This window comes from Phoenix dactylifera, chromosome 4 (genome assembly GCF_051530095.1).
Source record: "Phoenix dactylifera cultivar Ajwa chromosome 4, Ajwa_hap1_PhDact_Kaust_v1.1, whole genome shotgun sequence".
Classification (NCBI taxonomy): Eukaryota; Viridiplantae; Streptophyta; class Magnoliopsida; order Arecales; family Arecaceae; genus Phoenix; species Phoenix dactylifera.
The window spans coordinates 35491782-35513936 of NC_143193.1; the positions used below are offsets into that span (position 1 = coordinate 35491782).

Here is a 22155-nt window from a genome sequence, read left to right on the forward strand (position 1 = left end):
TGGAGAAAAAAATAAAAAGGGTGCAACACGAGGACTTCCCAGGGGGTCACCCATCCTAGTACTACTCTCGCCCAAGCACGCTTAACTGCGGAGTTCTGATGGGATCCGGTGCATTAGTGCTGGTATGATCGCACCCATGACATGCCCTTCGAAACTCCCTTTTATGACAAAGCAGCAGACCTCGACGGCCCGAGACATTCGCGCTGCCGGGGCCGTTCTGGCGTAGGATTCAACGCGCTGTTCCGCTATGCGGCATGGCACCGCCAGTCTCCGGACTCAGTTTATTTTCGGGGGAAAAAAATTATCCGAAGAGGAAAAGCCAAAAGCCGAAAAATTAAAAATAAATATTATCAAAAAATAAAAAAGCGGGCAAAAAATAAAAGGGGTGCAACACGAGGACTTCCCAGGGGTTCACCCATCCTAGTACTACTCACGCCCAAGCACGCTTAACTGCGGAGTTCTGATGGGATCCGGTGCATTAGTGCTGGTATGACCGCACCCATGACATGCCCATCGAAACACCCTTTCATGACAAAGCAGCAGACCTCGACGGCCCGAGACATTCGCGCTGCCGGGGCCGTTCTGGCGTAGGATTCAATGCGCTGTTCCGCTATGCGGCATGGCACCGCGAGTCTCCGGACTCAGTTTATTTTCGAGGGAAAAAAATTATCCGAAGAGGAAAAGCCAAAAGCCAAAAAATTAAAAATAAATGTTATCAAAAAAGAAAAAAGCGGGCAAAAAATAAAAGGGGTGCAACACGAGGACTTCCCAGGGGGTCACCCATCCTAGTACTACTCTCGCCCAAGCACGCTTAACTGCGGAGTTCTGATGGGATCCGGTGCATTAGTGCTGGTATGATCGCACCCATGATATGCCCTTCGAAACTCCCTTTTATGACAAAGCAGCAGACCTCGACGGCCCGAGACATTCGCGCTGCCGGGGCCGTTCTGGCGTAGGATTCAACGCGCTGGTCCCGCTATGCGGCATGGCACCGCCAGTCTCCGGACCCAGTTTATTGTCGGGGGAAAAAAATTATCCGAAGAGGAAAAGCCAAAAGCCAAAAAATTAAAAATAAATATTATCAAAAAATAAAAAAGCGGGCAAAAAAGAAAAAGGGTGCAACATGAGGACTTCCCAGGGGGTCACCCATCCTAGTACTACTCTCGCCCAAGCACGCTTAACTACGGAGTTCTGATAGGATCCGGTGCATTAGTGCTGGTATGATCGCACCCAAGACATGCCCTTCGAAACTCCCTTTTATGACAAAGTAGCAGACCTCGACGGCCCGAGACATTCGCGCTGCCGGGGCCGTTCTGGCGTAGGATTCAACACGCTGTTCCGCTATGCGGCATGGCACCGCCAGTCTCCGGACTCAGTTTATTTTCGGGGGAAAAAAATTATCCGAAGAGGAAAAGCCAAAAGCCGAAAAATAAAAAATAAATGTTATCAAAAAATAAAAAAGCGGGCAAAAAATAAAAGGGGTGCAACACGAGGACTTCCCAGGGGGTCACCCATCCTAGTACTACTCTCGCCCAAGCACGCTTAACTGCGGAGTTCTGATGGGATCCGGTGCATTAGTGCTGGTATGATCGCACCCATGACATGCCCTTCGAAACTCCCTTTTATGACAAAGCAGCAGACCTCGACGGCCCGAGACATTCGCGCTGCCGGGGCCGTTCTGGCGTAGGATTCAACGCGCTGTTCCGCTATGCGGCATGGCACCGCCAGTCTCCGGACTCAATTTATTTTCGGGGGAAAAAAATTATCCGAAGAGGAAAAGCCAAAAGCCGAAAAATAAAAAATAAATGTTATCAAAAAATAAAAAAGCGGGCAAAAAATAAAAGGGGTGCAACACGAGGACTTCCCAGGGGGTCACCCATCCTAGTACTACTCTCGCCCAAGCACGCTTAACTGCGGAGTTCTGATGGGATCCGGTGCATTAGTGCTGGTATGATCGCACCCATGACATGCCCTTCGAAACTCCCTTTTATGACAAAGCAGCAGACCTCGACGGCCCGAGACATTCGCGCTGCCGGGGCCGTTCTGGCGTAGGATTCAACGCGCTGTTCCGCTATGCGGCATGGCACCGCCAGTCTCCGGACTCAGTTTATTTTCTGGGGGAAAAAATTATCCGAAGAGGAAAAGCCAAAAGCCAAAAAATTAAAAATAAATATTATCAAAAAATAAAAAAGCAGGCAAAAAATAAAAAGGGTGCAACACGAGGACTTCCCAGGGGGTCACCCATCCTAGTACTTCTCTCGCCCAAGCACGCCTAACTGCGGAGTTATGATGGGATCCGGTGCATTAGTGCTGGTATGATCGCACCCATGACATGCCCTTCGAAACTCCCTTTTATGACAAAGCAGCAGACCGCGACGGCCCGAGACATTCGCGCTGCCGGGGCCGTTCTGGCGCAGGATTCAACGCGCTGTTCCGCTATGCGGCATGGCACCGCGAGTCTCCGGACTCAGTTTATTTTCGGGGGAAAAAAATTATCCGAAGAGGAAAAGCCAAAAGCCGAAAAATTAAAAATAAATATTATCAAAAAATAAAAAAGCGGGCAAAAAATAAAAGGGGTGCAACACGAGGACTTCCCAGGGGGTCACCCATCCTAGTACTACTCTCGCCCAAGCACGCTTAACTGCGGAGTTCTGATGGGATCCGGTGCATTAGTGCTGGTATGATCGCACCCATGACATGCCCATCGAAACTCCCTTTTATGACAAAGCAGCAGACCTCGACGGCCCGAGACATTCGCGCCGCCGGGGCCGTTCTGGCGTAGGATTCAACGCGCTATTCCCGCTATGCGGCATGGCACCGCCAGTCTCCGGACTCAGTTTATTTTCGGGGGAAAAAAATTATCCGAAGAGGAAAAGCCAAAAGCCGAAAAATTAAAAATAAATATTATCAAAAAATAAAAAAGTGGAGAAAAAAATAAAAAGGGTGCAACACGAGGACTTCCCAGGGGGTCACCCATCCTAGTACTACTCTCGCCAAAGCACGCTTAACTGCGGAGTTCTGATGGGATCCGGTGCATTAGTGCTGGTATGATCGCACCCATGACATGCCCTTCGAAACTCCCTTTTATGACAAAGCAGCAGACCGCGACGGCCCGAGACATTCGCGCTGCCGGGGCCGTTCTGGCGTAGGATTCAACGCGCTGTTCCGCTATGCGGCATGGCACCGCGAGTCTCCGGACTCAGTTTATTTTCGGGGGAAAAAAATTATCCGAAGAGGAAAAGCCAAAAGCCGAAAAATTAAAAATAAATATTATCAAAAAATAAAAAAGCGGGCAAAAAATAAAAGGGGTGCAACACGAGGACTTCCCAGGGGGTCACCCATCCTAGTACTACTCTCGCCCAAGCACGCTTAACTGCGGAGTTCTGATGGGATCTGGTGCATTAGTGCTGGTATGATCGCACCCATGACATGCCCTTCGAAACTCCCTTTTATGACAAAGCAGCAGACCTCGACGGCCCGAGACATTCGCGCTGCCGGGGCCGTTCTGGCGTAGGATTCAACGCGCTGTTCCGCTATGCGGCATGGCACCGCCAGTCTCCGGACTCAGTTTATTTTCGGGGGAAAAAAATTATCCGAAGAGGAAAAGCCAAAAGCCGAAAAATAAAAAATAAATGTTATCAAAAAATAAAAAAACGGGCAAAAAATAAAAGGGGTGCAACACGAGGACTTCCCAGGGGGTCACCCATCCTAGTACTACTCTCGCCCAAGCACGCTTAACTGCGGAGTTCTGATGGGATCCGGTGCATTAGTGCTGGTATGATCGCACCCATGACATGCCCTTCGAAACTCCCTTTTATGACAAAGCAGCAGACCTCGACGGCCCGAGACATTCGCGCTGCCGTGGCCGTTCTGGCGTAGGATTCAACGCGCTGTTCCGCTATGCGGCATGGCACCGCCAGTCTCCGGACTCAGTTTATTTTCGGGGGGAAAAAATTATCCGAAGAGGAAAAGCCAAAAGCCAAAAAATTAAAAATAAATATTATCAAAAAATAAAAAAGCGGGCAAAAAATAAAAAGGGTGCAACACGAGGACTTCCCAGGGGGTCACCCATCCTAGTACTTCTCTCGCCCAAGCACGCCTAACTGCGGAGTTATGATGGGATCCGGTGCATTAGTGCTGGTATGATCGCACCCATGACATGCCCTTCGAAACTCCCTTTTATGACAAAGCAGCAGACCGCGACGGCCCGAGACATTCGCGCTGCCGGGGCCGTTCTGGCGTAGGATTCAACGCGCTGTTCCGCTATGCGGCATGGCACCGCGAGTCTCCGGACTCAGTTTATTTTCGGGGGAAAAAAATTATCCAAAGAGGAAAAGCCAAAAGCCGAAAAATTAAAAATAAATATTATCAAAAAATAAAAAAGCGGGCAAAAAATAAAAAGGGTGCAACACGAGGACTTCCCAGGGGGTCACCCATCCTAGTACTACTCTCGCCCAAGCACGCCTAACTGCGGAGTTATGATGGGATCCGGTGCATTAGTGCTGGTATGATCGCACCCATGACATGCCCTTCGAAACTCCCTTTTATGACAAAGCAGCAGACCGCGACGGCCCGAGACATTCGCGCTGCCGGGGCCGTTCTGGCGTAGGATTCAACGCGCTGTTCCGCTATGCGGCATGGCACCGCGAGTCTCCGGACTCAGTTTATTTTCGGGGGAAAAAAATTATCCGAAGAGGAAAAGCCAAAAGCCGAAAAATTAAAAATAAATATTATCAAAAAATAAAAAAGCGGGCAAAAAATAAAAGGGGTGCAACACGAGGACTTCCCAGGGGGTCACCCATCCTAGTACTACTCTCGCCCAAGCACGCTTAACTGCGGAGTTCTGATGGGATCCGGTGCATTAGTGCTGGTATGATCGCACCCATGACATGCCCTTCGAAACTCCCTTTTATGACAAAGCAGCAGACCTCGACGGCCCGAGACATTCGCGCTGCCGGGGCCGTTCTGGCGTAGGATTCAACGCGCTGGTCCCGCTATGCGGCATGGCACCGCCAGTCTCCGGACCCAGTTTATTGTCGGGGGAAAAAAATTATCCGAAGAGGAAAAGCCAAAAGCCAAAAAATTAAAAATAAATATTATCAAAAAATAAAAAAGCGGGCAAAAAATAAAAAGGGTGCAACAGGAGGACTTCCCAGGGGGTCACCCATCCTAGTACTACTCTCGCCCAAGCACGCTTAACTGCGGAGTTCTGATAGGATCCGGTGCATTAGTGCTGGTATGATCGCACCCAAGACATGCCCTTCGAAACTCCCTTTTATGACAAAGTAGCAGACCTCGACGGCCCGAGACATTCGCGCTGCCGGGGCCGTTCTGGCGTAGGATTCAACACGCTGTTCCGCTATGCGGCATGGCACCGCCAGTCTCCGGACTCAGTTTATTTTCGGGGGAAAAAAATTATCCGAAGAGGAAAAGCCAAAAGCCGAAAAATAAAAAATAAATGTTATCAAAAAATAAAAAAGCGGGCAAAAAATAAAAGGGGTGCAACACGAGGACTTCCCAGGGGGTCACCCATCCTAGTACTACTCTCGCCCAAGCACGCTTAACTGCGGAGTTCTGATGGGATCCGGTGCGTTAGTGCTGGTATGATCGCACCCATGACATGCCCTTCGAAACTCCCTTTTATGACAAAGCAGCAGACCTCGACGGCCCGAGACATTCGCGCTGCCGGGGCCGTTCTGGCGTAGGATTCAACGCGCTGTTCCCCTATGCGGCATGGCACCGCCAGTCTCCGGACTCAGTTTATTTTCGGGGGGAAAAAATTATCCGAAGAGGAAAAGCCAAAAGCCAAAAAATTAAAAATAAATATTATCAAAAAATAAAAAAGCGGGCAAAAAATAAAAAGGGTGCAACACGAGGACTTCCCAGGGGGTCACCCATCCTAGTACTTCTCTCGCCCAAGCACGCCTAACTGCGGAGTTATGATGGGATCCGGTGCATTAGTGCTGGTATGATCGCACCCATGACATGCCCTTCGAAACTCCCTTTTATGACAAAGCAGCAGACCGCGACGGCCCGAGACATTCGCGCCGCCGGGGCCGTTCTTGCGTAGGATTCAACGCGCTGTTCCGCTATGCGGCATGGCACCGCGAGTCTCCGGACTCAGTTTATTTTCGGGGGAAAAAAATTATCCGAAGAGGAAAAGCCAAAAGCCGAAAAATTAAAAATAAATATTATCAAAAAATAAAAAAGCGGGCAAAAAATAAAAGGGGTGCAACACGAGGACTTCCCAGGGGGTCACCCATCCTAGTACTACTCTCGCCCAAGCACGCTTAACTGCGGAGTTCTGATGGGATCCGGTGCGTTAGTGCTGGTATGATCGCACCCATGACATGCCCATCGAAACTCCCTTTTATGACAAAGCAGCAGACCTCGACGGCCCGAGACATTCGCGCCGCCGGGGCCGTTCTGGCGTAGGATTCAACGCGCTATTCCCGCTATGCGGCATGGCACCGCCAGTCTCCGGACTCAGTTTATTTTCGGGGGAAAAAAATTATCCGAAGAGGAAAAGCCAAAAGCCGAAAAATAAAAAATAAATGTTATCAAAAAATAAAAAAGCGGGCAAAAAATAAAAGGGGTGCAACACGAGGACTTCCCAGGGGGTCACCCATCCTAGTACTACTCTCGCCCAAGCACGCTTAACTGCGGAGTTCTGATGGGATCCGGTGCATTAGTGCTGGTATGATCGCACCCATGACATGCCCTTCGAAACTCCATTTTATGACAAAGCAGCAGACCTCGACGGCCCGAGACATTCGCGCTGCCGGGGCCGTTCTGGCGTAGGATTCAACGCGCTGTTCCGCTATGCGGCATGGCACCGCCAGTCTCCGGACCCAGTTTATTGTCGGGGGAAAAAAATTATCCGAAGAGGAAAAGCCAAAAGCCGAAAAATTAAAAATAAATATTATCAAAAAATAAAAAAGCGGGCAAAAAATAAAAAGGGTGCAACACGAGGACTTCCCAGGGGGTCACCCATCCTAGTACTACTCTCGCCCAAGCACGCCTAACTGCGGAGTTATGATGGGATCCGGTGCATTAGTGCTGGTATGATCGCACCCATGACATGCCCTTCGAAACTCCCTTTTATGACAAAGCAGCAGACCGCGACGGCCCGAGACATTCGCGCTGCCGGGGCCGTTCTTGCGTAGGATTCAACGCGCTGTTCCGCTATGCGGCATGGCACCGCGAGTCTCCGGACTCAGTTTATTTTCGGGGGAAAAAAATTATCCGAAGAGGAAAAGCCAAAAGCCGAAAAATTAAAAATAAATATTATCAAAAAATAAAAAAGCGGGCAAAAAATAAAAGGGGTGCAACACGAGGACTTCCCAGGGGGTCACCCATCCTAGTACTACTCTCGCCCAAGCACGCTTAACTGCGGAGTTCTGATGGGATCCGGTGCGTTAGTGCTGGTATGATCGCACCCATGACATGCCCATCGAAACTCCCTTTTATGACAAAGCAGCAGACCTCGACGGCCCGAGACATTCGCGCCGCCGGGGCCGTTCTGGCGTAGGATTCAACGCGCTCTTCCCGCTATGCGGCATGGCACCGCCAGTCTCCGGACTCAGTTTATTTTCGGGGGAAAAAAATTATCCGAAGAGGAAAAGCCAAAAGCCGAAAAATAAAAAATAAATGTTATCAAAAAATAAAAAAGCGGGCAAAAAATAAAAGGGGTGCAACACGAGGACTTCCCAGGGGGTCACCCATCCTAGTACTACTCTCGCCCAAGCACGCTTAACTGCGGAGTTCTGATGGGATCCGGTGCGTTAGTGCTGGTATGATCGCACCCATGACATGCCCTTCGAAACTCCCTTTTATGACAAAGCAGCAGACCTCGACGGCCCGAGACATTCGCGCTGCCGGGGCCGTTCTGGCGTAGGATTCAACGCGCTGTTCCCCTATGCGGCATGGCACCGCCAGTCTCCGGACTCAGTTTATTTTCGGGGGGAAAAAATTATCCGAAGAGGAAAAGCCAAAAGCCAAAAAATTAAAAATAAATATTATCAAAAAATAAAAAAGCGGGCAAAAAATAAAAAGGGTGCAACACGAGGACTTCCCAGGGGGTCACCCATCCTAGTACTTCTCTCGCCCAAGCACGCCTAACTGCGGAGTTATGATGGGATCCGGTGCATTAGTGCTGGTATGATCGCACCCATGACATGCCCTTCGAAACTCCCTTTTATGACAAAGCAGCAGACCGCGACGGCCCGAGACATTCGCGCCGCCGGGGCCGTTCTTGCGTAGGATTCAACGCGCTGTTCCGCTATGCGGCATGGCACCGCGAGTCTCCGGACTCAGTTTATTTTCGGGGGAAAAAAATTATCCGAAGAGGAAAAGCCAAAAGCCGAAAAATTAAAAATAAATATTATCAAAAAATAAAAAAGCGGGCAAAAAATAAAAGGGGTGCAACACGAGGACTTCCCAGGGGGTCACCCATCCTAGTACTACTCTCGCCCAAGCACGCTTAACTGCGGAGTTCTGATGGGATCCGGTGCGTTAGTGCTGGTATGATCGCACCCATGACATGCCCATCGAAACTCCCTTTTATGACAAAGCAGCAGACCTCGACGGCCCGAGACATTCGCGCCGCCGGGGCCGTTCTGGCGTAGGATTCAACGCGCTATTCCCGCTATGCGGCATGGCACCGCCAGTCTCCGGACTCAGTTTATTTTCGGGGGAAAAAAATTATCCGAAGAGGAAAAGCCAAAAGCCGAAAAATAAAAAATAAATGTTATCAAAAAATAAAAAAGCGGGCAAAAAATAAAAGGGGTGCAACACGAGGACTTCCCAGGGGGTCACCCATCCTAGTACTACTCTCGCCCAAGCACGCTTAACTGCGGAGTTCTGATGGGATCCGGTGCATTAGTGCTGGTATGATCGCACCCATGACATGCCCTTCGAAACTCCATTTTATGACAAAGCAGCAGACCTCGACGGCCCGAGACATTCGCGCTGCCGGGGCCGTTCTGGCGTAGGATTCAACGCGCTGTTCCGCTATGCGGCATGGCACCGCCAGTCTCCGGACCCAGTTTATTGTCGGGGGAAAAAAATTATCCGAAGAGGAAAAGCCAAAAGCCGAAAAATTAAAAATAAATATTATCAAAAAATAAAAAAGCGGGCAAAAAATAAAAAGGGTGCAACACGAGGACTTCCCAGGGGGTCACCCATCCTAGTACTACTCTCGCCCAAGCACGCCTAACTGCGGAGTTATGATGGGATCCGGTGCATTAGTGCTGGTATGATCGCACCCATGACATGCCCTTCGAAACTCCCTTTTATGACAAAGCAGCAGACCGCGACGGCCCGAGACATTCGCGCTGCCGGGGCCGTTCTTGCGTAGGATTCAACGCGCTGTTCCGCTATGCGGCATGGCACCGCGAGTCTCCGGACTCAGTTTATTTTCGGGGGAAAAAAATTATCCGAAGAGGAAAAGCCAAAAGCCGAAAAATTAAAAATAAATATTATCAAAAAATAAAAAAGCGGGCAAAAAATAAAAGGGGTGCAACACGAGGACTTCCCAGGGGGTCACCCATCCTAGTACTACTCTCGCCCAAGCACGCTTAACTGCGGAGTTCTGATGGGATCCGGTGCGTTAGTGCTGGTATGATCGCACCCATGACATGCCCATCGAAACTCCCTTTTATGACAAAGCAGCAGACCTCGACGGCCCGAGACATTCGCGCCGCCGGGGCCGTTCTGGCGTAGGATTCAACGCGCTCTTCCCGCTATGCGGCATGGCACCGCCAGTCTCCGGACTCAGTTTATTTTCGGGGGAAAAAAATTATCCGAAGAGGAAAAGCCAAAAGCCGAAAAATAAAAAATAAATGTTATCAAAAAATAAAAAAGCGGGCAAAAAATAAAAGGGGTGCAACACGAGGACTTCCCAGGGGGTCACCCATCCTAGTACTACTCTCGCCCAAGCACGCTTAACTGCGGAGTTCTGATGGGATCCGGTGCATTAGTGCTGGTATGATCGCACCCATGACATGCCCTTCGAAACTCCATTTTATGACAAAGCAGCAGACCTCGACGGCCCGAGACATTCGCGCTGCCGGGGCCGTTCTGGCGTAGGATTCAACGCGCTGTTCCGCTATGCGGCATGGCACCGCCAGTCTCCGGACTCAGTTTATTTTCGGGGGAAAAAAATTATCCGAAGAGGAAAAGCCAAAAGCCGAAAAATAAAAAATAAATGTTATCAAAAAATAAAAAAGCGGGCAAAAAATAAAAGGGGTGCAACACGAGGACTTCCCAGGGGGTCACCCATCCTAGTACTACTCTCGCCCAAGCACGCTTAACTGCGGAGTTCTGATGGGATCCGGTGCATTAGTGCTGGTATGATCGCACCCATGACATGCCCTTCGAAACTCCCTTTTATGACAAAGCAGCAGACCTCGACGGCCCGAGACATTCGCGCTGCCGGGGCCGTTCTGGCGTAGGATTCAACGCGCTGTTCCGCTATGCGGCATGGCACCGCCAGTCTCCGGACTCAGTTTATTTTCGGGGGGAAAAAATTATCCGAAGAGGAAAAGCCAAAAGCCAAAAAATTAAAAATAAATATTATCAAAAAATAAAAAAGCGGGCAAAAAATAAAAAGGGTGCAACACGAGGACTTCCCAGGGGGTCACCCATCCTAGTACTTCTCTCGCCCAAGCACGCCTAACTGCGGAGTTATGATGGGATCCGGTGCATTAGTGCTGGTATGATCGCACCCATGACATGCCCTTCGAAACTCCCTTTTATGACAAAGCAGCAGACCGCGACGGCCCGAGACATTCGCGCTGCCGGGGCCGTTCTGGCGTAGGATTCAACGCGCTGTTCCGCTATGCGGCATGGCACCGCGAGTCTCCGGACTCAGTTTATTTTCGGGGGAAAAAAATTATCCGAAGAGGAAAAGCCAAAAGCCGAAAAATTAAAAATAAATATTATCAAAAAATAAAAAAGCGGGCAAAAAATAAAAGGGGTGCAACACGAGGACTTCCCAGGGGGTCACCCATCCTAGTACTACTCTCGCCCAAGCACGCTTAACTGCGGAGTTCTGATGGGATCTGGTGCATTAGTGCTGGTATGATCGCACCCATGACATGCCCTTCGAAACTCCCTTTTATGACAAAGCAGCAGACCTCGACGGCCCGAGACATTCGCGCTGCCGGGGCCGTTCTGGCGTAGGATTCAACGCGCTGTTCCGCTATGCGGCATGGCACCGCCAGTCTCCGGACTCAGTTTATTTTCGGGGGAAAAAAATTATCCGAAGAGGAAAAGCCAAAAGCCGAAAAATAAAAAATAAATGTTATCAAAAAATAAAAAAAGGGCAAAAAATAAAAGGGGTGCAACACGAGGACTTCCCAGGGGGTCACCCATCCTAGTACTACTCTCGCCCAAGCACGCTTAACTGCGGAGTTCTGATGGGATCCGGTGCATTAGTGCTGGTATGATCGCACCCATGACATGCCCTTCGAAACTCCCTTTTATGACAAAGCAGCAGACCTCGACGGCCCGAGACATTCGCGCTGCCGGGGCCGTTCTGGCGTAGGATTCAACGCGCTGTTCCGCTATGCGGCATGGCACCGCCAGTCTCCGGACTCAGTTTATTTTCGGGGGGAAAAAATTATCCGAAGAGGAAAAGCCAAAAGCCGAAAAATTAAAAATAAATATTATCAAAAAATAAAAAAGCGGGCAAAAAATAAAAAGGGTGCAACACGAGGACTTCCCAGGGGGTCACCCATCCTAGTACTTCTCTCGCCCAAGCACGCCTAACTGCGGAGTTATGATGGGATCCGGTGCATTAGTGCTGGTATGATCGCACCCATGACATGCCCTTCGAAACTCCCTTTTATGACAAAGCAGCAGACCGCGACGGCCCGAGACATTCGCGCTGCCGGGGCCGTTCTGGCGTAGGATTCAACGCGCTGTTCCGCTATGCGGCATGGCACCGCGAGTCTCCGGACTCAGTTTATTTTCGGGGGAAAAAAATTATCCGAAGAGGAAAAGCCAAAAGCCGAAAATTAAAAATAAATATTATCAAAAAATAAAAAAGCGGGCAAAAAATAAAAGGGGTGCAACACGAGGACTTCCCAGGGGGTCACCCATCCTAGTACTACTCTCGCCCAAGCACGCTTAACTGCGGAGTTCTGATGGGATCCGGTGCATTAGTGCTGGTATGATCGCACCCATGATATGCCCTTCGAAACTCCCTTTTATGACAAAGCAGCAGACCTCGACGGCCCGAGACATTCGCGCTGCCGGGGCCGTTCTGGCGTAGGATTCAACGCGCTGGTCCCGCTATGCGGCATGGCACCGCCAGTCTCCGGACCCAGTTTATTGTCGGGGGAAAAAAATTATCCGAAGAGGAAAAGCCAAAAGCCAAAAAATTAAAAATAAATATTATCAAAAAATAAAAAAGCGGGCAAAAAATAAAAAGGGTGCAACATGAGGACTTCCCAGGGGGTCACCCATCCTAGTACTACTCTCGCCCAAGCACGCTTAACTGCGGAGTTCTGATAGGATCCGGTGCATTAGTGCTGGTATGATCGCACCCAAGACATGCCCTTCGAAACTCCCTTTTATGACAAAGTAGCAGACCTCGACGGCCCGAGACATTCGCGCTGCCGGGGCCGTTCTGGCGTAGGATTCAACACGCTGTTCCGCTATGCGGCATGGCACCGCCAGTCTCCGGACTCAGTTTATTTTCGGGGGAAAAAAATTATCCGAAGAGGAAAAGCCAAAAGCCGAAAAATAAAAAATAAATGTTATCAAAAAATAAAAAAGCGGGCAAAAAATAAAAGGGGTGCAACACGAGGACTTCCCAGGGGGTCACCCATCCTAGTACTACTCTCGCCCAAGCATGCTTAACTGCGGAGTTCTGATGGGATCCGGTGCATTAGTGCTGGTATGATCGCACCCATGACATGCCCTTCGAAACTCCCTTTTATGACAAAGCAGCAGACCTCGACGGCCCGAGACATTCGCGCTGCCGGGGCCGTTCTGGCGTAGGATTCAACGCGCTGTTCCGCTATGCGGCATGGCACCGCCAGTCTCCGGACTCAGTTTATTTTCGGGAGGAAAAAATTATCCGAAGAGGAAAAGCCAAAAGCCAAAAAATTAAAAATAAATATTATCAAAAAATAAAAAAGCAGGCAAAAAATAAAAAGGGTGCAACACGAGGACTTCCCAGGGGGTCACCCATCCTTGTACTTCTCTCGCCCAAGCACGCCTAACTGCGGAGTTATGATGGGATCCGGTGCATTAGTGCTGGTATGATCGCACCCATGACATGCCCTTCGAAACTCCCTTTTATGACAAAGCAGCAGACCGCGACGGCCCGAGACATTCGCGCTGCCGGGGCCGTTCTGGCGCAGGATTCAACGCGCTGTTCCGCTATGCGGCATGGCACCGCGAGTCTCCGGACTCAGTTTATTTTCGGGGGAAAAAAATTATCCGAAGAGGAAAAGCCAAAAGCCGAAAAATTAAAAATAAATATTATCAAAAAATAAAAAAGCGGGCAAAAAATAAAAGGGGTGCAACACGAGGACTTCCCAGGGGGTCACCCATCCTAGTACTACTCTCGCCCAAGCACGCTTAACTGCGGAGTTCTGATGGGATCCGGTGCATTAGTGCTGGTATGATCGCACCCATGACATGCCCATCGAAACTCCCTTTTATGACAAAGCAGCAGACCTCGACGGCCCGAGACATTCGCGCCGCCGGGGCCGTTCTGGCGTAGGATTCAACGCGCTATTCCCGCTATGCGGCATGGCACCGCCAGTCTCCGGACTCAGTTTATTTTCGGGGGGAAAAAATTATCCGAAGAGAAAAAGCCAAAAGCCGAAAAATTAAAAATAAATATTATCAAAAAATAAAAAAGTGGAGAAAAAAATAAAAAGGGTGCAACACGAGGACTTCCCAGGGGGTCACCCATCCTAGTACTACTCTCGCCAAAGCACGCTTAACTGCGGAGTTCTGATGGGATCCGGTGCATTAGTGCTGGTATGATCGCACCCATGACATGCCCTTCGAAACTCCCTTTTACGACAAAGCAGCAGACCTCGACGGCCCGAGACATTCGCGCTGCCGGGGCCGTTCTGGCGTAGGATTCAACGCGCTGTTCCGCTATGCGGCATGGCACCGCGAGTCTCCGGACTCAGTTTATTTTCGGGGGAAAAAAATTATCCGAAGAGGAAAAGCCAAAAGCCAAAAAATTAAAAATAAATATTATCAAAAAATAAAAAAGCGGGCAAAAAATAAAAGGGGTGCAACACGAGGACTTCCCAGGGGGTCACCCATCCTAGTACTACTCACGCCCAAGCACGCTTAACTGCGGAGTTCTGATGGGATCCGGTGCATTAGTGCTGGTATGACCGCACCCATGACATGCCCATCGAAACACCCTTTCATGACAAAGCAGCAGACCTCGACGGCCCGAGACATTCGCGCTGCCGGGGCCGTTCTGGCGTAGGATTCAATGCGCTGTTCCGCTATGCGGCATGGCACCGCGAGTCTCCGGACTCAGTTTATTTTCGAGGGAAAAAAATTATCCGAAGAGGAAAAGCCAAAAGCCAAAAAATTAAAAATAAATGTTATCAAAAAAGAAAAAAGCGGGCAAAAAATAAAAGGGGTGCAACACGAGGACTTCCCAGGGGGTCACCCATCCTAGTACTATTCTCGCCCAAGCACGCTTAACTGCGGAGTTCTGATGGGATCCGGTGCATTAGTGCTGGTATGATCGCACCCATGATATGCCCTTCGAAACTCCCTTTTATGACAAAGCAGCAGACCTCGACGGCCCGAGACATTCGCGCTGCCGGGGCCGTTCTGGCGTAGGATTCAACGCGCTGTTCCGCTATGCGGCATGGCACCGCGAGTCTCCGGACTCAGTTTATTTTCGGGGAAAAAAAATTATCCGAAGAGGAAAAGCCAAAAGCCGAAAAATTAAAAATAAATATTATCAAAAAATAAAAAAGCGGGCAAAAAATAAAAGGGGTGCAACACGAGGACTTCCCAGGGGGTCACCCATCCTAGTACTACTCTCGCCCAAGCACGCCTAACTGCGGAGTTATGATGGGATCCGGTGCATTAGTGCTGGTATGATCGCACCCATGACATGCCCTTCGAAACTCCCTTTTATGACAAAGCAGCAGACCGCGACGGCCCGAGACATTCGCGCTGCCGGGGCCGTTCTGGCGTAGGATTCAACGCGCTGTTCCGCTATGCGGCATGGCACCGCGAGTCTCCGGACTCAGCTTATTTTCGGGGGAAAAAAATTATCCGAAGAGGAAAAGCCAAAAGCCAAAAAATTAAAAATAAATATTATCAAAAAATAAAAAAGCGGGCAAAAAATAAAAAGGGTGCAACACGAGGACTTCCCAGGGGGTCACCCATCCTAGTACTTCTCTCGCCCAAGCACGCCTAACTGCGGAGTTATGATGGGATCCGGTGCATTAGTGCTGGTATGATCGCACCCATGACATGCCCTTCGAAACTCCCTTTTATGACAAAGCAGCAGACCGCGACGGCCCGAGACATTCGCGCTGCCGGGGCCGTTCTGGCGTAGGATTCAACGCGCTGTTCCGCTATGCGGCATGGCACCGCGAGTCTCCGGACTCAGCTTATTTTCGGGGGAAAAAAATTATCCGAAGAGGAAAAGCCAAAAGCCAAAAAATTAAAAATAAATATTATCAAAAAATAAAAAAGCGGGCAAAAAATAAAAAGGGTGCAACACGAGGACTTCCCAGGGGGTCACCCATCCTAGTACTTCTCTCGCCCAAGCACGCCTAACTGCGGAGTTATGATGGGATCCGGTGCATTAGTGCTGGTATGATCGCACCCATGACATGCCCTTCGAAACTCCCTTTTATGACAAAGCAGCAGACCGCGACGGCCCGAGACATTCGCGCTGCCGGGGCCGTTCTGGCGTAGGATTCAACGCGCTGTTCCGCTATGCGGCATGGCACCGCGAGTCTCCGGACTCAGTTTATTTTCGGGGGAAAAAAATTATCCGAAGAGGAAAAGCCAAAAGCCGAAAAATAAAAAATAAATGTTATCAAAAAATAAAAAAGCGGGCAAAAAATAAAAGGGGTGCAACACGAGGACTTCCCAGGGGGTCACCCATCCTAGTACTACTCTCGCCCAAACACGCTTAACTGCGGAGTTCTGATGGGATCCGGTGCATTAGTGCTGGTATGATCGCACCCATGACATGCCCTTCGAAACTCCCTTTTATGACAAAGCAGCAGACCTCGACGGCCCGAGACATTCGCGCTGCCGGGGCCGTTCTGGCGTAGGATTCAACGCGCTGTTCCGCTATGCGGCATGGCCCCGCCAGTCTCCGGACTCAGTTTATTTTCGGGGGGAAAAAATTATCCGAAGAGGAAAAGCCAAAAGCCAAAAAATTAAAAATAAATATTATCAAAAAATAAAAAAGCGGGCAAAAAATAAAAAGGGTGCAACACGAGGACTTCCCAGGGGGTCACCCATCCTAGTACTTCTCTCGCCCAAGCACGCCTAACTGCGGAGTTATGATGGGATCCGGTGCATTAGTGCTGGTATGATCGCACCCATGACATGCCCTTCGAAACTCCCTTTTATGACAAAGCAGCAGACCGCGACGGCCCGAGACATTCGCGCTGCCGGGGCCGTTCTGGCGTAGGATTCAACGCGCTGTTCCGCTATGCGGCATGGCACCGCGAGTCTCCGGACTCAGTTTATTTTCGGGGGAAAAAAATTATCCGAAGAGGAAAAGCCAAAAGCCGAAAAATTAAAAATAAATATTATCAAAAAATAAAAAAGCGGGCAAAAAATAAAAGGGGTGCAACACGAGGACTTCCCAGGGGGTCACCCATCCTAGTACTACTCTCGCCCAAGCACGCTTAACTGCGGAGTTCTGATGGGATCCGGTGCATTAGTGCTGGTATGATCGCACCCATGACATGCCCTTCGAAACTCCCTTTTATGACAAAGCAGCAGACCGCGACGGCCCGAGACATTCGCGCTGCCGGGGCCGTTCTGGCGTAGGATTCAACGCGCTGTTCCGCTATGCGGCATGGCACCGCGAGTCTCCGGACTCAGTTTATTTTCGGGGGAAAAAAATTATCCGAAGAGGAAAAGCCAAAAGCCGAAAAATAAAAAATAAATGTTATCAAAAAATAAAAAAGCGGGCAAAAAATAAAAGGGGTGCAACACGAGGACTTCCCAGGGGGTCACCCATCCTAGTACTACTCTCGCCCAAGCACGCTTAACTGCGGAGTTCTGATGGGATCCGGTGCATTAGTGCTGGTATGATCGCACCCATGACATGCCCTTCGAAACTCCCTTTTATAACAAAGCAGCAGACCTCGACGGCCCGAGACATTCGCGCTGCCGGGGCCGTTCTGGCGTAGGATTCAACGCGCTGTTCCGCTATGCGGCATGGCACCGCCAGTCTCCGGACTCAGTTTATTTTCGGGGGGAAAAAATTATCCGAAGAGGAAAAGCCAAAAGCCAAAAAATTAAAAATAAATATTATCAAAAAATAAAAAAGCGGGCAAAAAATAAAAAGGGTGCAACACGAGGACTTCCCAGGGGGTCACCCATCCTAGTACTTCTCTCGCCCAAGCACGCCTAACTGCGGAGTTATGATGGGATCCGGTGCATTAGTGCTGGTATGATCGCACCCATGACATGCCCTTCGAAACTCCCTTTTATGACAAAGCAGCAGACCGCGACGGCCCGAGACATTCGCGCTGCCGGGGCCGTTCTAGCGTAGGATTCAACGCGCTGTTCCGCTATGCGGCATGGCACCGCGAGTCTCCGGACTCAGTTTATTTTCGGGGGAAAAAAATTATCCGAAGAGGAAAAGCCAAAAGCCGAAAAATTAAAAATAAATATTATCAAAAAATAAAAAAGCGGGCAAAAAATAAAAGGGGTGCAACACGAGGACTTCCCAGGGGGTCACCCATCCTAGTACTACTCTCGCCCAAGCACGCTTAACTGCGGAGTTCTGATGGGATCCGGTGCATTAGTGCTGGTATGATCGCACCCATGACATGCCCTTCGAAACTCCCTTTTATGACAAAGCAGCAGACCGCGACGGCCCGAGACATTCGCGCTGCCGGGGCCGTTCTGGCGTAGGATTCAACGCGCTGTTCCGCTATGCGGCATGGCACCGCGAGTCTCCGGACTCAGTTTATTTTCGGGGGAAAAAAATTATCCGAAGAGGAAAAGCCAAAAGCCGAAAAATTAAAATTAAATATTATCAAAAAATAAAAAAGCGGGCAAAAAATAAAAGGGGTGCAACACGAGGACTTCCCAGGGGGTCACCCATCCTAGTACTACTCTCGCCCAAGCACGCTTAACTGCGGAGTTCTGATGGGATCCGGTGCATTAGTGCTGGTATGATCGCACCCATGACATGCCCTTCGAAACTCCCTTTTATGACAAAGCAGCAGACCTCGACGGCCCGAGACATTCGCGCTGCCGGGGCCGTTCTGGCGTAGGATTCAACGCGCTGTTCCGCTATGCGGCATGGCACCGCCAGTCTCCGGACTCAGTTTATTTTCGGGGGGAAAAAATTATCCGAAGAGGAAAAGCCAAAAGCCAAAAAATTAAAAATAAATATTATCAAAAAATAAAAAAGCGGGCAAAAAATAAAAAGGGTGCAACACGAGGACTTCCTAGGGGGTCACCCATCCTAGTACTTCTCTCGCCCAAGCACGCCTAACTGCGGAGTTATGATGGGATCCGGTGCATTAGTGCTGGTATGATCGCACCCATGACATGCCCTTCGAAACTCCCTTTTATGACAAAGCAGCAGACCGCGACGGCCCGAGACATTCGCGCTGCCGGGGCCGTTCTGGCGTAGGATTCAACGCGCTGTTCCGCTATGCGGCATGGCACCGCGAGTCTCCGGACTCAGTTTATTTTCGGGGGAAAAAAATTATCCGAAGAGGAAAAGCCAAAAGCCGAAAAATTAAAAATAAATATTATCAAAAAATAAAAAAGCGGGCAAAAAATAAAAGGGGTGCAACACGAGGACTTCCCAGGGGGTCACCCATCCTAGTACTACTCTCGCCCAAGCACGCTTAACTGCGGAGTTCTGATGGGATCCGGTGCATTAGTGCTGGTATGATCGCACCCATGACATGCCCTTCGAAACTCCCTTTTATGACAAAGCAGCAGACCGCGACGGCCCGAGACATTCGCGCTGCCGGGGCCGTTCTGGCGTAGGATTCAACGCGCTGTTCCGCTATGCGGCATGGCACCGCGAGTCTCCGGACTCAGTTTATTTTCGGGGGAAAAAAATTATCCGAAGAGGAAAAGCCAAAAGCCGAAAAATAAAAAATAAATGTTATCAAAAAATAAAAAAGCGGGCAAAAAATAAAAGGGGTGCAACACGAGGACTTCCCAGGGGGTCACCCATCCTAGTACTACTCTCGCCCAAGCACGCTTAACTGCGGAGTTCTGATGGGATCCGGTGCATTAGTGCTGGTATGATCGCACCCATGACATGCCCTTCGAAACTCCCTTTTATAACAAAGCAGCAGACCTCGACGGCCCGAGACATTCGCGCTGCCGGGGCCGTTCTGGCGTAGGATTCAACGCGCTGTTCCGCTATGCGGCATGGCACCGCCAGTCTCCGGACTCAGTTTATTTTCGGGGGGAAAAAATTATCCGAAGAGGAAAAGCCAAAAGCCAAAAAATTAAAAATAAATATTATCAAAAAATAAAAAAGCGGGCAAAAAATAAAAAGGGTGCAACACGAGGACTTCCCAGGGGGTCACCCATCCTAGTACTTCTCTCGCCCAAGCACGCCTAACTGCGGAGTTATGATGGGATCCGGTGCATTAGTGCTGGTATGATCGCACCCATGACATGCCCTTCGAAACTCCCTTTTATGACAAAGCAGCAGACCGCGACGGCCCGAGACATTCGCGCTGCCGGGGCCGTTCTGGCGTAGGATTCAACGCGCTGTTCCGCTATGCGGCATGGCACCGCGAGTCTCCGGACTCAGTTTATTTTCGGGGGAAAAAAATTATCCGAAGAGGAAAAGCCAAAAGCCGAAAAATTAAAAATAAATATTATCAAAAAATAAAAAAGCGGGCAAAAAATAAAAGGGGTGCAACACGAGGACTTCCTAGGGGGTCACCCATCCTAGTACTACTCTCGCCCAAGCACGCTTAACTGCGGAGTTCTGATGGGATCCGGTGCATTAGTGCTGGTATGATCGCACCCATGACATGCCCTTCGAAACTCCCTTTTATGACAAAGCAGCAGACCGCGACGGCCCGAGACATTCGCGCTGCCGGGGCCGTTCTGGCGTAGGATTCAACGCGCTGTTCCGCTATGCGGCATGGCACCGCGAGTCTCCGGACTCAGTTTATTTTCGGGGGAAAAAAATTATCCGAAGAGGAAAAGCCAAAAGCCGAAAAATTAAAATTAAATATTATCAAAAAATAAAAAAGCGGGCAAAAAATAAAAGGGGTGCAACACGAGGACTTCCCAGGGGGTCACCCATCCTAGTACTACTCTCGCCCAAGCACGCTTAACTGCGGAGTTCTGATGGGATCCGGTGCATTAGTGCTGGTATGATCGCACCCATGACATGCCCTTCGAAACTCCCTTTTATGACAAAGCAGCAGACCTCGACGGCCCGAGACATTCGCGCTGCCGGGGCCGTTCTGGCGTAGGATTCAACGCGCTGTTCCGCTATGCGGCATGGCACCGCCAGTCTCCGGACTCAGTTTATTTTCGGGGGGAAAAAATTATCCGAAGAGGAAAAGCCAAAAGCCAAAAAATTAAAAATAAATATTATCAAAAAATAAAAAAGCGGGCAAAAAATAAAAAGGGTGCAACACGAGGACTTCCTAGGGGGTCACCCATCCTAGTACTTCTCTCGCCCAAGCACGCCTAACTGCGGAGTTATGATGGGATCCGGTGCATTAGTGCTGGTATGATCGCACCCATGACATGCCCTTCGAAACTCCCTTTTATGACAAAGCAGCAGACCGCGACGGCCCGAGACATTCGCGCTGCCGGGGCCGTTCTGGCGTAGGATTCAACGCGCTGTTCCGCTATGCGGCATGGCACCGCGAGTCTCCGGACTCAGTTTATTTTCGGAGGAAAAAAATTATCCGAAGAGGAAAAGCCAAAAGCCAAAAAATTAAAAATAAATATTATCAAAAAATAAAAAAGCGGGCAAAAAATAAAAGGGGTGCAACACGAGGACTTCCCAGGGGGTCACCCATCCTAGTACTACTCTCGCCCAAGCACGCTTAACTGCGGAGTTCTGATGGGATCCGGTGCATTAGTGCTGGTATGATCGCACCCATGACATGCCCTTCGAAACTCCCTTTTATGACAAAGCAGCAGACCGCGACGGCCCGAGACATTCGCGCTGCCGGGGCCGTTCTGGCGTAGGATTCAACGCGCTGTTCCGCTATGCGGCATGGCACCGCGAGTCTCCGGACTCAGTTTATTTTCGGGAGAAAAAAATTATCCGAAGAGGAAAAGCCAAAAGCCGAAAAATTAAAATTAAATATTATCAAAAAATAAAAAAGCGGGCAAAAAATAAAAGGGGTGCAACACGAGGACTTCCCAGGGGGTCACCCATCCTAGTACTACTCTCGCCCAAGCACGCTTAACTGCGGAGTTCTGATGGGATCCGGTGCATTAGTGCTGGTATGATCGCACCCATGACATGCCCTTCGAAACTCCCTTTTATGACAAAGCAGCAGACCTCGACGGCCCGAGACATTCGCGCTGCCGGGGCCGTTCTGGCGTAGGATTCAACGCGCTGTTCCGCTATGCGGCATGGCACCGCCAGTCTCCGGACTCAGTTTATTTTCGGGGGGAAAAAATTATCCGAAGAGGAAAAGCCAAAAGCCAAAAAATTAAAAATAAATATTATCAAAAAATAAAAAAGCGGGCAAAAAATAAAAAGGGTGCAACACGAGGACTTCCTAGGGGGTCACCCATCCTAGTACTTCTCTCGCCCAAGCACGCCTAACTGCGGAGTTATGATGGGATCCGGTGCATTAGTGCTGGTATGATCGCACCCATGACATGCCCTTCGAAACTCCCTTTTATGACAAAGCAGCAGACCGCGACGGCCCGAGACATTCGCGCTGCCGGGGCCGTTCTGGCGTAGGATTCAACGCGCTGTTCCGC

At 49.9% G+C, this 22155-nt stretch overlaps 46 non-coding genes and 15 pseudogenes across 46 annotated transcripts; all 61 read right to left on the reverse strand.

The window, feature by feature from the left end:
* Positions 1–17: 17 nt before the first annotated feature.
* Positions 18–136, reverse strand: LOC149758010 (5S ribosomal RNA). The gene has a single exon (XR_016411873.1). It is a non-coding gene; the product is annotated as a 5S ribosomal RNA (ribosomal RNA).
* A 246-nt stretch (positions 137–382) lies between these two features.
* On the reverse strand, positions 383–501 carry LOC149758011 (5S ribosomal RNA). The gene has a single exon (XR_016406186.1). It is a non-coding gene; the product is annotated as a 5S ribosomal RNA (ribosomal RNA).
* Positions 502–747: 246 nt separating this feature from the next.
* Positions 748–866, reverse strand: LOC149758012 (5S ribosomal RNA). Its single transcript, XR_016406188.1, has one exon. It is a non-coding gene; the product is annotated as a 5S ribosomal RNA (ribosomal RNA).
* A 247-nt stretch (positions 867–1113) lies between these two features.
* On the reverse strand, positions 1114–1232 carry LOC149758013 (5S ribosomal RNA). The gene has a single exon (XR_016407574.1). It is a non-coding gene; the product is annotated as a 5S ribosomal RNA (ribosomal RNA).
* Positions 1233–1478: 246 nt separating this feature from the next.
* LOC149758014 (5S ribosomal RNA) lies at positions 1479–1597 on the reverse strand. Its single transcript, XR_016406199.1, has one exon. It is a non-coding gene; the product is annotated as a 5S ribosomal RNA (ribosomal RNA).
* A 246-nt stretch (positions 1598–1843) lies between these two features.
* On the reverse strand, positions 1844–1962 carry LOC149758015 (5S ribosomal RNA). The gene has a single exon (XR_016406210.1). It is a non-coding gene; the product is annotated as a 5S ribosomal RNA (ribosomal RNA).
* A 246-nt stretch (positions 1963–2208) lies between these two features.
* LOC149758016 (5S ribosomal RNA) lies at positions 2209–2327 on the reverse strand (annotated as a pseudogene).
* Positions 2328–2573: 246 nt separating this feature from the next.
* On the reverse strand, positions 2574–2692 carry LOC149758017 (5S ribosomal RNA). The gene has a single exon (XR_016406221.1). It is a non-coding gene; the product is annotated as a 5S ribosomal RNA (ribosomal RNA).
* A 248-nt stretch (positions 2693–2940) lies between these two features.
* Positions 2941–3059, reverse strand: LOC149758018 (5S ribosomal RNA). The gene has a single exon (XR_016404759.1). It is a non-coding gene; the product is annotated as a 5S ribosomal RNA (ribosomal RNA).
* Positions 3060–3305: 246 nt separating this feature from the next.
* LOC149758019 (5S ribosomal RNA) lies at positions 3306–3424 on the reverse strand. The gene has a single exon (XR_016402757.1). It is a non-coding gene; the product is annotated as a 5S ribosomal RNA (ribosomal RNA).
* A 246-nt stretch (positions 3425–3670) lies between these two features.
* LOC149758020 (5S ribosomal RNA) lies at positions 3671–3789 on the reverse strand. The gene has a single exon (XR_016406229.1). It is a non-coding gene; the product is annotated as a 5S ribosomal RNA (ribosomal RNA).
* A 246-nt stretch (positions 3790–4035) lies between these two features.
* Positions 4036–4154, reverse strand: LOC149758021 (5S ribosomal RNA; annotated as a pseudogene).
* Positions 4155–4400: 246 nt separating this feature from the next.
* On the reverse strand, positions 4401–4519 carry LOC149758022 (5S ribosomal RNA). The gene has a single exon (XR_016408866.1). It is a non-coding gene; the product is annotated as a 5S ribosomal RNA (ribosomal RNA).
* Positions 4520–4765: 246 nt separating this feature from the next.
* LOC149758023 (5S ribosomal RNA) lies at positions 4766–4884 on the reverse strand. The gene has a single exon (XR_016406238.1). It is a non-coding gene; the product is annotated as a 5S ribosomal RNA (ribosomal RNA).
* Positions 4885–5131: 247 nt separating this feature from the next.
* LOC149758024 (5S ribosomal RNA) lies at positions 5132–5250 on the reverse strand. Its single transcript, XR_016407804.1, has one exon. It is a non-coding gene; the product is annotated as a 5S ribosomal RNA (ribosomal RNA).
* Positions 5251–5496: 246 nt separating this feature from the next.
* Positions 5497–5615, reverse strand: LOC149758025 (5S ribosomal RNA). The gene has a single exon (XR_016412523.1). It is a non-coding gene; the product is annotated as a 5S ribosomal RNA (ribosomal RNA).
* Positions 5616–5861: 246 nt separating this feature from the next.
* LOC149758026 (5S ribosomal RNA) lies at positions 5862–5980 on the reverse strand (annotated as a pseudogene).
* A 246-nt stretch (positions 5981–6226) lies between these two features.
* Positions 6227–6345, reverse strand: LOC149758027 (5S ribosomal RNA). The gene has a single exon (XR_016412525.1). It is a non-coding gene; the product is annotated as a 5S ribosomal RNA (ribosomal RNA).
* Positions 6346–6592: 247 nt separating this feature from the next.
* Positions 6593–6711, reverse strand: LOC149758028 (5S ribosomal RNA). The gene has a single exon (XR_016406249.1). It is a non-coding gene; the product is annotated as a 5S ribosomal RNA (ribosomal RNA).
* Positions 6712–6957: 246 nt separating this feature from the next.
* LOC149758029 (5S ribosomal RNA) lies at positions 6958–7076 on the reverse strand. The gene has a single exon (XR_016408867.1). It is a non-coding gene; the product is annotated as a 5S ribosomal RNA (ribosomal RNA).
* Positions 7077–7322: 246 nt separating this feature from the next.
* LOC149758030 (5S ribosomal RNA) lies at positions 7323–7441 on the reverse strand. Its single transcript, XR_016412526.1, has one exon. It is a non-coding gene; the product is annotated as a 5S ribosomal RNA (ribosomal RNA).
* A 247-nt stretch (positions 7442–7688) lies between these two features.
* Positions 7689–7807, reverse strand: LOC149758031 (5S ribosomal RNA). The gene has a single exon (XR_016412527.1). It is a non-coding gene; the product is annotated as a 5S ribosomal RNA (ribosomal RNA).
* Positions 7808–8053: 246 nt separating this feature from the next.
* On the reverse strand, positions 8054–8172 carry LOC149758032 (5S ribosomal RNA; annotated as a pseudogene).
* Positions 8173–8418: 246 nt separating this feature from the next.
* Positions 8419–8537, reverse strand: LOC149758033 (5S ribosomal RNA). Its single transcript, XR_016412528.1, has one exon. It is a non-coding gene; the product is annotated as a 5S ribosomal RNA (ribosomal RNA).
* A 247-nt stretch (positions 8538–8784) lies between these two features.
* On the reverse strand, positions 8785–8903 carry LOC149758034 (5S ribosomal RNA). The gene has a single exon (XR_016406260.1). It is a non-coding gene; the product is annotated as a 5S ribosomal RNA (ribosomal RNA).
* Positions 8904–9149: 246 nt separating this feature from the next.
* On the reverse strand, positions 9150–9268 carry LOC149758035 (5S ribosomal RNA). Its single transcript, XR_016408868.1, has one exon. It is a non-coding gene; the product is annotated as a 5S ribosomal RNA (ribosomal RNA).
* Positions 9269–9514: 246 nt separating this feature from the next.
* LOC149758036 (5S ribosomal RNA) lies at positions 9515–9633 on the reverse strand. The gene has a single exon (XR_016412529.1). It is a non-coding gene; the product is annotated as a 5S ribosomal RNA (ribosomal RNA).
* Positions 9634–9880: 247 nt separating this feature from the next.
* LOC149758037 (5S ribosomal RNA) lies at positions 9881–9999 on the reverse strand. Its single transcript, XR_016406271.1, has one exon. It is a non-coding gene; the product is annotated as a 5S ribosomal RNA (ribosomal RNA).
* A 246-nt stretch (positions 10000–10245) lies between these two features.
* Positions 10246–10364, reverse strand: LOC149758038 (5S ribosomal RNA). The gene has a single exon (XR_016406283.1). It is a non-coding gene; the product is annotated as a 5S ribosomal RNA (ribosomal RNA).
* A 246-nt stretch (positions 10365–10610) lies between these two features.
* LOC149758039 (5S ribosomal RNA) lies at positions 10611–10729 on the reverse strand (annotated as a pseudogene).
* A 246-nt stretch (positions 10730–10975) lies between these two features.
* On the reverse strand, positions 10976–11094 carry LOC149758040 (5S ribosomal RNA). Its single transcript, XR_016402758.1, has one exon. It is a non-coding gene; the product is annotated as a 5S ribosomal RNA (ribosomal RNA).
* Positions 11095–11339: 245 nt separating this feature from the next.
* On the reverse strand, positions 11340–11458 carry LOC149758041 (5S ribosomal RNA). Its single transcript, XR_016406293.1, has one exon. It is a non-coding gene; the product is annotated as a 5S ribosomal RNA (ribosomal RNA).
* Positions 11459–11704: 246 nt separating this feature from the next.
* On the reverse strand, positions 11705–11823 carry LOC149758042 (5S ribosomal RNA; annotated as a pseudogene).
* Positions 11824–12068: 245 nt separating this feature from the next.
* On the reverse strand, positions 12069–12187 carry LOC149758043 (5S ribosomal RNA). The gene has a single exon (XR_016406304.1). It is a non-coding gene; the product is annotated as a 5S ribosomal RNA (ribosomal RNA).
* Positions 12188–12434: 247 nt separating this feature from the next.
* LOC149758044 (5S ribosomal RNA) lies at positions 12435–12553 on the reverse strand. Its single transcript, XR_016407261.1, has one exon. It is a non-coding gene; the product is annotated as a 5S ribosomal RNA (ribosomal RNA).
* A 246-nt stretch (positions 12554–12799) lies between these two features.
* Positions 12800–12918, reverse strand: LOC149758045 (5S ribosomal RNA). Its single transcript, XR_016402599.1, has one exon. It is a non-coding gene; the product is annotated as a 5S ribosomal RNA (ribosomal RNA).
* Positions 12919–13164: 246 nt separating this feature from the next.
* Positions 13165–13283, reverse strand: LOC149758046 (5S ribosomal RNA; annotated as a pseudogene).
* A 246-nt stretch (positions 13284–13529) lies between these two features.
* LOC149758047 (5S ribosomal RNA) lies at positions 13530–13648 on the reverse strand. Its single transcript, XR_016406314.1, has one exon. It is a non-coding gene; the product is annotated as a 5S ribosomal RNA (ribosomal RNA).
* Positions 13649–13896: 248 nt separating this feature from the next.
* On the reverse strand, positions 13897–14015 carry LOC149758048 (5S ribosomal RNA). The gene has a single exon (XR_016404760.1). It is a non-coding gene; the product is annotated as a 5S ribosomal RNA (ribosomal RNA).
* Positions 14016–14261: 246 nt separating this feature from the next.
* On the reverse strand, positions 14262–14380 carry LOC149758049 (5S ribosomal RNA). The gene has a single exon (XR_016400663.1). It is a non-coding gene; the product is annotated as a 5S ribosomal RNA (ribosomal RNA).
* A 246-nt stretch (positions 14381–14626) lies between these two features.
* Positions 14627–14745, reverse strand: LOC149758050 (5S ribosomal RNA). Its single transcript, XR_016400449.1, has one exon. It is a non-coding gene; the product is annotated as a 5S ribosomal RNA (ribosomal RNA).
* Positions 14746–14991: 246 nt separating this feature from the next.
* LOC149758051 (5S ribosomal RNA) lies at positions 14992–15110 on the reverse strand. The gene has a single exon (XR_016408825.1). It is a non-coding gene; the product is annotated as a 5S ribosomal RNA (ribosomal RNA).
* Positions 15111–15356: 246 nt separating this feature from the next.
* LOC149758052 (5S ribosomal RNA) lies at positions 15357–15475 on the reverse strand (annotated as a pseudogene).
* A 246-nt stretch (positions 15476–15721) lies between these two features.
* LOC149758053 (5S ribosomal RNA) lies at positions 15722–15840 on the reverse strand (annotated as a pseudogene).
* A 246-nt stretch (positions 15841–16086) lies between these two features.
* On the reverse strand, positions 16087–16205 carry LOC149758054 (5S ribosomal RNA). The gene has a single exon (XR_016401018.1). It is a non-coding gene; the product is annotated as a 5S ribosomal RNA (ribosomal RNA).
* A 246-nt stretch (positions 16206–16451) lies between these two features.
* LOC149758055 (5S ribosomal RNA) lies at positions 16452–16570 on the reverse strand (annotated as a pseudogene).
* Positions 16571–16816: 246 nt separating this feature from the next.
* On the reverse strand, positions 16817–16935 carry LOC149758056 (5S ribosomal RNA). The gene has a single exon (XR_016406325.1). It is a non-coding gene; the product is annotated as a 5S ribosomal RNA (ribosomal RNA).
* Positions 16936–17181: 246 nt separating this feature from the next.
* On the reverse strand, positions 17182–17300 carry LOC149758057 (5S ribosomal RNA). The gene has a single exon (XR_016406336.1). It is a non-coding gene; the product is annotated as a 5S ribosomal RNA (ribosomal RNA).
* Positions 17301–17546: 246 nt separating this feature from the next.
* On the reverse strand, positions 17547–17665 carry LOC149758058 (5S ribosomal RNA; annotated as a pseudogene).
* A 246-nt stretch (positions 17666–17911) lies between these two features.
* Positions 17912–18030, reverse strand: LOC149758059 (5S ribosomal RNA). Its single transcript, XR_016406347.1, has one exon. It is a non-coding gene; the product is annotated as a 5S ribosomal RNA (ribosomal RNA).
* Positions 18031–18276: 246 nt separating this feature from the next.
* LOC149758060 (5S ribosomal RNA) lies at positions 18277–18395 on the reverse strand. Its single transcript, XR_016406358.1, has one exon. It is a non-coding gene; the product is annotated as a 5S ribosomal RNA (ribosomal RNA).
* Positions 18396–18641: 246 nt separating this feature from the next.
* LOC149758061 (5S ribosomal RNA) lies at positions 18642–18760 on the reverse strand (annotated as a pseudogene).
* A 246-nt stretch (positions 18761–19006) lies between these two features.
* Positions 19007–19125, reverse strand: LOC149758062 (5S ribosomal RNA). The gene has a single exon (XR_016406369.1). It is a non-coding gene; the product is annotated as a 5S ribosomal RNA (ribosomal RNA).
* A 246-nt stretch (positions 19126–19371) lies between these two features.
* Positions 19372–19490, reverse strand: LOC149758063 (5S ribosomal RNA). Its single transcript, XR_016406376.1, has one exon. It is a non-coding gene; the product is annotated as a 5S ribosomal RNA (ribosomal RNA).
* A 246-nt stretch (positions 19491–19736) lies between these two features.
* LOC149758064 (5S ribosomal RNA) lies at positions 19737–19855 on the reverse strand (annotated as a pseudogene).
* Positions 19856–20101: 246 nt separating this feature from the next.
* LOC149758065 (5S ribosomal RNA) lies at positions 20102–20220 on the reverse strand. The gene has a single exon (XR_016402115.1). It is a non-coding gene; the product is annotated as a 5S ribosomal RNA (ribosomal RNA).
* A 246-nt stretch (positions 20221–20466) lies between these two features.
* On the reverse strand, positions 20467–20585 carry LOC149758066 (5S ribosomal RNA). Its single transcript, XR_016406387.1, has one exon. It is a non-coding gene; the product is annotated as a 5S ribosomal RNA (ribosomal RNA).
* Positions 20586–20831: 246 nt separating this feature from the next.
* LOC149758067 (5S ribosomal RNA) lies at positions 20832–20950 on the reverse strand (annotated as a pseudogene).
* A 246-nt stretch (positions 20951–21196) lies between these two features.
* Positions 21197–21315, reverse strand: LOC149758068 (5S ribosomal RNA). Its single transcript, XR_016406398.1, has one exon. It is a non-coding gene; the product is annotated as a 5S ribosomal RNA (ribosomal RNA).
* Positions 21316–21561: 246 nt separating this feature from the next.
* On the reverse strand, positions 21562–21680 carry LOC149758069 (5S ribosomal RNA). Its single transcript, XR_016406409.1, has one exon. It is a non-coding gene; the product is annotated as a 5S ribosomal RNA (ribosomal RNA).
* Positions 21681–21926: 246 nt separating this feature from the next.
* On the reverse strand, positions 21927–22045 carry LOC149758070 (5S ribosomal RNA; annotated as a pseudogene).
* Positions 22046–22155: the final 110 nt, after the last annotated feature.